Genomic DNA, 10,022 nt, shown 5'->3' on the forward strand with positions numbered 1-10,022 from the left:
GAACAACAAGGTGATATCTACTTAATGTGTAAGAATAACCTCCAAGATAACCTCTCGACACTGTTTGGAATCTCTCAGCCATTGACACTAGTCTCATTTTACTCTTCCCCCTTTTGGTCAAGAAGTTTCTCTCAATCCCTTGATGTTCATTCTCAGCTCATTCTAGGGTTTTTCTTAGTCCCTTGATGCTGAGTCTCAGCTCAATCCAGGATCTCTGTCCCACGTTGCCAGGAAGGTCCACACCCCTGGGAGTCATGTCCCACGCAGAGAGGGGGAGGGTGGTGAGACTGCTCGTCGTGTTGGCTGGAGAGAGGGGCCACATCTGAGCAACGAAAGAGGCTCTCTCAGGGGTGACTCTTAGGCCTAAATTTTAAGGAGACTTGACCTATCCTTTGTGGGGTTAAGTTTCATGTGAACAAACCCCAAGACTAGGGGCTCAGCCTATAGCTTTGGTTGTCCACACTGCTTGTGAGAATATCAAGAATTCAACTTGAGGAAGTTGAATTTTTCCCCACTCTCACCATTCCCCGAAGGGGGCTTGCAAATACTTTTCCAGTCACTGATCAAATCATTCTGGGATTCATCAGGGCATCACTCTGGACAAACCAACAAAATCTCATGTGCTACCTGAGATTCCAAGTACTTATGACATTCAATCAAACTATCTACATGAGTTATATTAGGAAATGCTCTAGTCAAAATATAAATTTTATAACAAATAAGCATTTTTTGCTTTAGTCTCACACATAAGGTGACATTTTAAAGTATTAATTATCATCTATTTTCAGCACCCTGCAATAATGACATTCCTTTGTACTTCCTCATGCCAAAACATTTTTAAAATTTGTACATTGTACATTTCACTATTATTATACACTCTAGGCATTCCTAGATTTTACCATCTCAATCTTTAACATCTATCTTTCTTTCTGATTTCATTTATGTCCCCAGCCCTCCTCCCTCTACCATTCTCACATGCAGCTTCATTCAGTGTTTTAACATAATTACATTACAGTTAGGTAGTATTGTGCTGTCCATTTCTGAGTTTTTGTATCCAGTCCTGTTGCACAGTCTGTATCCCTTCAGCTCCAATTACCCACTATCTTACCCTACTTCTATCTCCTGATGGTCTCTGCTACCAATGACATATTCCAAGTTTATTCACTAATGTCAGTTCATATCAGTGAGACCATACAGTATTTGTCCTTTAGTTTTTGGCTAGTCTCACTCAGCATAATGTTCTCAAGGTCCATCCATGTTTTTACATACTTCATAAGTTTATTCTGTCTTAGAGCTGCATAAAATTCCATTGTATGGATATACCACAGTTTGTTTAGCCACTCGTCTGTTGATGGACATTTTCGCTGTTTCCATCTCCTTGCAATTGTAAATAATGCTGCTATAAACATTGGTGTGCAAATGTCCGTTTGTGTCTTTGCCCTTAAGGCCTCTGAGTAGATACCTAGCAATAGTATTGCTGGGTCATATGGCAATTCTATATTCAGCTTTTTGAGGAATCGCCAAACTGCCTTCCACAGTGGTTGCACAATTTGACATTCCCACCAACAGTGAATAAGTGTGCCTCTTTCTCCACATCCTCTCCAGCACCTGTCATTTTCTGTTTTGTTGATAATGGCCATTCTGGTGGGTGTGAGATGATATCTCATTGTGGTTTTGATTTGCATTTCTCTAATGGCCAGGGACATTGAGCATCTCTTCATGTGCCTTTTGGCCATTTGTATTTCCTTTTCCGAGAAGTGTCTATTCAAGTCTTTTTTCCATTTTGTAATTGGGTCGGCTGTCTTTTTGTTGTTGAGTTGAACAATCTCTTTATAAATTCTGGATACTAGACCTTTATCTGATATGTCATTTCCATATTGTCTCCCATTGTGTAGGCTGTCTTTTTACTTTCTTGATGAAGTTCTTTGATGCACAAAAATGTTTAATTTTGAGGAGCTCCCATTTATTTATTTATTTCTTCAGTGCTCTTGCTTTAGGTTTAAGGTCCATAAAACCACCTCCAATTATAAGATTCATAAAATATCTCCCTACATTTTCCTCTAACTGTTTTATGGTCTTAGACCTAATGTTTAGATCTTTGATCCATTTTGAGTTAACTTTTGCATAGGGTGTGAGATACGGGTCCTGTTTCATTCTTTTGCATATAGATATCCAGTTCTCTAGGCACCATTTACTGAAGAGACTGTTCTGTCCCAAATGAGTTGGCTTGACTGCCTTATCAAAGATCAAATGTCCATAGATGAGAGGGTCTATATCTGAGCACTCTCTTCGATTCCATTGGTCAATATATCTATCTTTATGCCAGTACCATGCTGTTTTGACCACTGTGGCTTCATAATATGCCTTAAAGTCAGGCAGCGTGAGACCTCCAGCTTCGTTTTTTCAATTCGGGGCACCCTGCCCTTCCAGATAAATTTGCTTATTGGTTTTTCTATTTCTGAAAAGTAAGTTGTTGGGATTTTGATTGGTATTGAGTTGAATCTGTAGATCAATTTAGGTAGAATTGACATCTTAACTATATTTAGTCTTCCAATCCATGAACATGGTATGCCATTCCATCTATTTAGGTCTTCTGTGATTTCTTTTAACAGTTTCTTGTAGTTTTCTTTGTATAGGTCTTTTGTCTCTTTAGTTAAATTTATTCCTAAGTATTTTATTCTTTTAGTTGCAATTGTAAATGGAATTCATTTCTTGATTTCCCCCTCAGCTTGTTCATTACTAGTGTATAGAAACACTACAGATTTTTGAATGTTGATCCTGTAACCTGCCACTTTGCTGTATATGTTTATTAGCTCTAGTAGTTTTGCTGTGGATTTTTCAGGGTTTTTGATGTATAGTATCATATCATCTGCAAACAGTGATAGTTTTACTTCTTCCTTTCCAATTTTGATGCCTTGTATTTCTTTTTCTTGCCTAATTGCTCTGGCTAGAACTTCCACCACGATGTTGAATAACAGTGGTGATAGTGGACATCTTTGTCTTGTTCCTGATCTTAGGGGGAAAGTTTTCAATTTTTCCCCATTGAGAATGATATTAGCTGTGGGTTTTTCATATATTCCCTCTATCATTTTAAGGAAGTTCCCTTGTATTCCTATCCTTTGAACTGTTTTCAACAGGAAAGGATGTTGAATCTTGTCAAATGCCTTCTCTGCATCAATTGAGATGATCATGTGATTTTTCTGCTTTGATTTGTTAATATGGTATATTACATTAATTGATTTTCTTATGTTGAACCATCCTTGCATACCTGGGATGAATCCTACTTGGTCATGATGTATAATTCTTTTAATGTGTTGCTGGATTCAATTTGCTAGAATTTTGTTGAGGATTTTTGCATCTATATTCATTAGAGAGATTGGTCCATAGTTTTCTTTTTTTGTAATATCTTTGCCTGGTTTTGGTATGAGGGTGATGTTGGCTTCATAGAATGAATTAGGTAGCTTTCCCTCCACTTCAATTTTTTTGAAGCGTTTGAGCAGGGTTGGTGCTAATTCTTTCTGGAATGTTTGGTAGAATTCACATGTGAAGCCGTCTGGTCCTGGACTTTTCTTTTTAGGAAGCTTTTGAATGACTGATTCAATTTCTTTACTTGTGATTGGTTTGTTGAGGTCATCTATTTCTTCTTGAGTCAAAGTTGGTTGTTCATGCCTTTCTAGGAACTTGTCCATTTCATCTACATTGTTGTATTTATTAGCATAAAGTTGTTCATAGTATCCTGTTATTACCTCCTTTATTTCTGTGAGGTCAGTGGTTATGTCTCCTCTTCCATTTCTGATCTTATTTATTTGCATCCTCTCTCTTCTTCTTTTTATCAATCTTGCTAAGGGCCCATCAATCCTGTTGATTTTCTCATAGAACCAACTTCTGGTCTTATTGATTTTCTCTATTGTTTTCATGTTCTCAATTTCATTTATTTCTGCTCTAATCTTTGTTCTTTCTTTCTTTTTGTTTGCTTTGGGGTTAGTTTGCTATTCTTTCTCTTCCAAGTGGACAGTTAATTCCCCAATTTTTGCCCTTTCTTCTTTTTTGATATAGGCATTTAGGGCAATAAATTTCCCTCTTAGCACTGTCTTTGCTGCATCCCATAAGTTTTGATATGTTGTGTTTTCATTTTCATTTGCCTCGAGATATTTACTGATTTCTCTTGTAATTTCTTCCTTCACCCACTGGTTGTTTAAGAGTGTGTTGTTGAGCCTCCACATATTTGTTAATTTTCTGGCACTCTGCCTATTATTGATTTTCAACTTCATTCCTTTATGATCTGAGAAAGTGTTGTGTATGATTTCAATTTGTTTGATTTTTAAATTTGTTGAAACTTGCTTTGTGAACCAGCATATGGTCTATCTTTGAGAATGATCCATGAGCACTTGAGGAAAAGGTGTATCCTGCTGCTGTGGGGTGTAATGTCCTATAAATGTCTGTTAAGTCTAGCTCATTTATTGTAATATTCAAATTCTCTGTTTCTTTATTGATCCTCTGTCTAGATGTTCTGTCCATTGATGAGAGTGGGCAATTGAAGTCTCCAACTATCGTGGTAGATGTGTCTATTTCCCTTTTCAGTATTTGCAGTGTTTGCCTCACGTATTTTGGGGCATTCCGGTTTGGTGCATAAATATTTATGATTGTTATGTCTTCTTGTTGAATTGTTCCTTTTATTAGTAGATAGTATCCTTCTTTGTCTCTTTTAACTGTTTTACATTTGAAGTCTAATTTGTTGGATATTAGTATAGCTACTCCTGCCCTTTTCTGGTTGTAATTTGCATGAAATATCTTTTCCCAACCTTTCACTTTCAGCCTATGTTTATCTTTGGTCTTAAAGATGTGTTTCCTGTAGACAGCACCTATAGAAGGATCCTGTTTTTTTAATCCATTCTGCCAGTCTATGTCTTTTGATTGGGGAGTTCCATCCATTAACATTTAGTGTTTTTACTGTTTGGGTAGTACTTTCCTCTACCATTTTGCCTTTTGTATTTTATATGTCATATCTAATTTTCCTTCTTTCTACACTCTTCTCCACACCTCTCTCTTCTGTCTTTTCATATCTGTCTCTAGTGCTCCCTTTAGTATTTCTTGCAGAGCTGGTCTCTTGGTCACAAATTCTCTCAGTGACTTTTTATCTGAAAATGTTTTAATTTCTCTCTCATTTTTGAAGGACAATTTTGCTGGATATAGAATTCTTGGTTGGCAGTTTTTCTCTTTTAGTAATTTAAATATATCATCCCACTGTCTTCTCACCTTCATGGTTTCTGCTGAGAAATCTACACATAGTCTTATTGGGTTTCCCTTGTATGTGATGGATTGCTTTTCTCTTGCTGCTTTCAAGAGCCTCTCTTTCTCTTTGACCTCTGACATTCTGACTAGTAAGTGTCTTGGAGAATGTCTATTAGGATCTATTCTCTTTGAGGTGCACTGTACTTCTTGATCTGTCATTTTAGGTCTTTCCTAAGAGTTGGGAAATTTTCAGTGATAATTTCTTCCATTAGTTTTTCTCCTCCTTTTCCTTTTTCTTCTCCTTCCAGGACACCCACAACATGTATATTTGTGTGCTTCATATTATCATTCAATTCCCTGAGTCCCTGCTCATATTTTTCCATTCTTTTCCCTATAGTTTCTGTTTCTTTTTGGATTTCAGAAATTCCACCCTCCAGTTCACTAATCCTAACCTCTGTCTCTTGAAATCTACCATTGTAGGTTTCCATTGTTTTTTTTTTTCATCTCTTCTACTGTATCTTTCATTCCCATAAGTTCTGTGATTTGTTTTTTCAGACTTTCCATTTCTTTTTTTTGTTCATTCCTTGCCTTCTTCATGTCCTTCCTCAATTCATTGATTTTGTTTTTGATGAGGTTTTCCATTTCTGTTCATATATTCTGAATTAGTTGTTTCAGCTCCTGTATCTCATTTGAACTATTAGTTTGTTCCTTTGACTGGGCCATATCTTCAATTTTCCTGGTGTGATTAGTTATTTTTTGCTTGTGTCTAGATATTTAATTACCTTAATTAGTTTATTCTGGAGATTGCTTTCACTTATCTTACCTAGGGTTTTCTTGCTAGATGAGTTTGTTGTCTATCTGTTCTTTGACCTTCAGTTCAGCTTTTTCTGGGCTTCTAGCTTAAGCTTTGTTTAACAGAGGGTAATTTTTCAGTTCTTGTTTTCTTGTTTCTTGCCATGCTTGTAAGGTTCCTTTTCCCTCCCCACCCTTAGGAGGGTCTACATAGGTATTACAGACTCCAGCCGGGTTTTCCCGGTAAACTGGCCTCCTATCGGGGGAAGGAGTCACCTGCATCAGTTTTCCCTGAGGGTGAGAACCAGCAGGTTGAAAGACTTTCCTGTGAAGTCTCTGGGCTCTGTTTTTCTTATCCTGCCCGGTATGTGGTGCTTGTCTGTCTGTAGGTCCCACCAGCAAAAGATGTTGTGGCTCCTTTAACTTTGGAAGGCTCTCCCTGCTGGGGGCATGGTGGAGACAGAGGAGAGGTTGTAGGCTGGTTTTAATGGCTTCAAATTGCCAAGCCCTGGGGTCTGAATTCCTTGAGAGAGGGATTCCACCTAAGTTGGGCTTCACCCCTCCCCTGGGGAAAGCACATGTGGGAGACAGCCCTGAAAGCAGTCTGTTTCTGCCTATTCCTGGGGCAGTTGCAGCCCAAGTAGTCCCACCACTGAATCCAGAGGCAGCCAAGCCTCTGTAGAAACAGCCACAAAAACCTGTTTCGTCCCCTTTCCTCTTTTTCAGTTAGCCCAATAGGCGACCTCCACCTTGACCAGTTTCACCTGAGCTGGGGGCCTATTTTTAGTAGTCAGAATTTGTTTATTAATGCCACAATTGGTGTTTGGTTGAACTCAGTCCCTGCTACCATTAGAGTCTCTTTCCTTTCCTTCCGGGAAGCTGCCTGTGGGGGAGGGGTGCTGGGCGCTGGCTGCCGCAGCTTGCGGAACTCATGGTTCTGGAGACTCGCAGCCGGTCCAGCTGGTCCAGACTGGGGTACGCTGTGTGTCCGGTCACTATCGTGGCTCCGGGAGCTGTTCTGTACTGTTTCTGGTTATTTAGTAGTTGTTCTGGAGGACGAACTAAAACACACACATTGCTAAGCCGCCATCTTGGCCCCTTCCCCCCCTTTTCTTAGTAATCATGTTTTTTAATTAGGCACATGGCCATCCAGAATAAAGACTACATTTCTCAGTTCACTGGCTGGGAATGTAGTCTTTTTTTTTTTTTGGCAGTCCCAGCAGGTTTATTGCTGGCAGGAGGTCGAGAGAGTAGTGCAACCAATCCTTCTCCAAGGGCACAAGCAGTGGATGAAGTAGACAGGGAGTGAGGGGGTGCGGAGACCCTGATCCCTTGGGGCTCCAGGTGCCCAAACCTCATCACCCCTTTTTGGATTCAAGGAGTGTCCGTCACCTGGTTCCCTGAGGGCGTGGGTGGTGGTTGTTCTGGTTAGGTCTGTCCTGGGCTGTGGTGGTGGTGGTGGGGGGTCACTGGAGAGTCTGGGCTAGCAGCAGGGGTCAATGGGCTTTCTGGAAAGTCTTTCTTAAGAGACAGAAACTCTTTTTAAAAATTTATTCTTCAATTGTGCTGCTTGTGTTGTGGTGCCACCCAACTGAATCATCAGGGCTGCACCCTGGAGAAACTAAATTCCACCCAAGGAAGGCTTCAGGGAGCAGTGCTTCTGGATGTGTCCTGCTCAGCAGACTTCTGAACTGTTCACACGAGGGAAACATAGTCGCTATTGTTCGTTTGACTTCTGTGTCACTCACAGTCCAACCTAATTAACTAATGCATTTTTCATGCCTCATTTTCCAGTTTATAGATGAAGATAAAGATGGTACCATTCTTGGGGGTTTGTTGTGAGGATTTACTCGTGTAAGTACATGTAAAATGCTTAGAACAGTGCCTCGTAAGACATAAGGGTTCAATAAATATTGACTGTTAAGTATTAACTGTTATCTAAACCACATAACTCTATGTAGCTTTTAGTACTAATACTGTGGATTAGGAGGCTAGGATTCAGAGAGAATAAGTATGTCAGTTAAGATTATATTCAGCTGCTTTAGAAAGAAATACACATATTGGAGTGGCTTAAACAAGATAGAAGTTCATTTTTCTCTTGAATAAAAAAGTCCAAGGCTTGTGTAGCAGTTCCCTAAAGCTCACAAACTCTCTGATCTGCAGTTGCTCTGCTGTTCATGGCCCAAGGTGGCTGCCAGTGCTCCCATCATAACATCCACTTTCTATAAGGAAGATGGAGGAAGTATGCAGAAGGGGGCACCTGCTCATTTCAGAAGACTTGATGGAGGACACATAAACACTATCACTTCTGGGGATGTATAATCTTTTCAGCAAGTAGCAGCCTCTACTGTAGTGAATTGCAGAGTAAAGATTTGACCCTAGAATCCATTGATTCTAAATCTCTTGCGCTAACCCACTGCCTCTCATTGCTTCTCACCATTATTTGTTCTGTGAGTTTGCTGTGGAAAGAGCATGGGTTGAGAGTCAAATTGATGTTTTCCTCCTTACCAGCTGTGTGATCACAGACAAGGTGCTTGAGATCTCTGTGCCTCCTCAAAACACAATTATAATACCTACTCCCTGCTGAGCTGTTGTAAGCATTCCATCAGATGATAGATGTCAGGAGCCTAGGTTTAGGGACCACCCTTTCTCCATTCCTTTTCTGAGCACTCACTTTCTCTCTGGGATCCACTGGGTCCCCAGGGATAGAGAGACAGAGAATGGACAACAGCTGTGAACTGCCCAGGTGCGTGCCTCAGATGGGCATTATGCCTACTCAGTTGGCAAACTCTTCTCCAGGGGCGAGGGCCAAGATCTGGGGCCAGCCATGGAGCCTGACTGGGGTGGCCGCAGAACAACAGGAGTGAGGCTAAGCGAGGGGCCTCATGGCAGCCCCAGGTGACACCCCTGTGCCCACTGGGATGGGGTAAAGGCAGGGGGCTGACTGGCAATGAGGAGGAGTCCTGACCCAGAGCCCAGTGGCTCCTGGAAGTGCCTTCATTAGATGGCAGGGAGAGCTTCTGATACTCACGGTGAAATTCCCCCAGGCAGGTGCAAAGGCAAGGAGCCCTCTTCTCTCCCCTAAGGGTTTCATTTCTCTCTGCTGAGTGCAGGATCCAAACCTTAGGACAGAACAGCTTGTATCTCAGGTTCCCTGACATGTTGACCCTGATACAGACCTCAAGGAAGCAAATTCTTCGATTTGTCTATTTTAACATTTCACAATAATTATAAACACAGTTTGTTCTGCATCTCTTTCCACCCAAGAGACTCCCCTGACGACACTGGGCCGTGGTCACCCATTGCCACGAAGATGGAGTCAGGGCTCCTTGCCCGGCCCCTGAGGCCCAGAGGGGTCTGGCTCTACCAGTCTCTCACCTCCCTGCTACACTTCCGCTCTGGCCTCACTGGCCTTCTTTCAGCTCCTGAAATGTGACAGCCCCTCCCTGCCTTCTGGCTTTCCCAGGGGCTGGTTCCTTGGCTGAGACTCTGCCCCTCACCTTGCCAGGTGGGCTAACTCCTGTCCATCCTTCAGATTTCAGCTTAACCCCTCTTTCTCCAAGAGGCTTTCCTGGCTCCCACTGGATCAAGCCTGTCACCCATCCCTTCTCCCTGTAATCCATTTCTCTGAAATTACTGGTATATCACCTGGTTCTCTGCAAGAACAGAGACTACCTGAGGGCAGGACCATGTCTGACTTGCTTCTTGTTATGTGTATTGTCTGGTGCATGGTGGGCACACAGTAGGGGCTTAATACTGACCACAAGGACTGCTGTTTGCATGGTATCTTCCCCCTTAGCCCCTTCCTCTCTCTCCTGCCTCCCTCCATCATTCCACCTACTCCAAGCTTGTTATTACCTATTACAGAGGTTTGCACACTTCAACATGAAGAAAACCACCTGGGGAACACTTCCAGTGCAGTTCCGGAGACCCACTCCCCTAGATTTTGACTCATTAGGACTGTCATGGATCGCAGGTATCTGATTTATTCACCTCCG

This window comes from Tamandua tetradactyla, chromosome 12 (genome assembly GCF_023851605.1).
Source record: "Tamandua tetradactyla isolate mTamTet1 chromosome 12, mTamTet1.pri, whole genome shotgun sequence".
NCBI lineage: Eukaryota > Metazoa > Chordata > Mammalia > Pilosa > Myrmecophagidae > Tamandua > Tamandua tetradactyla.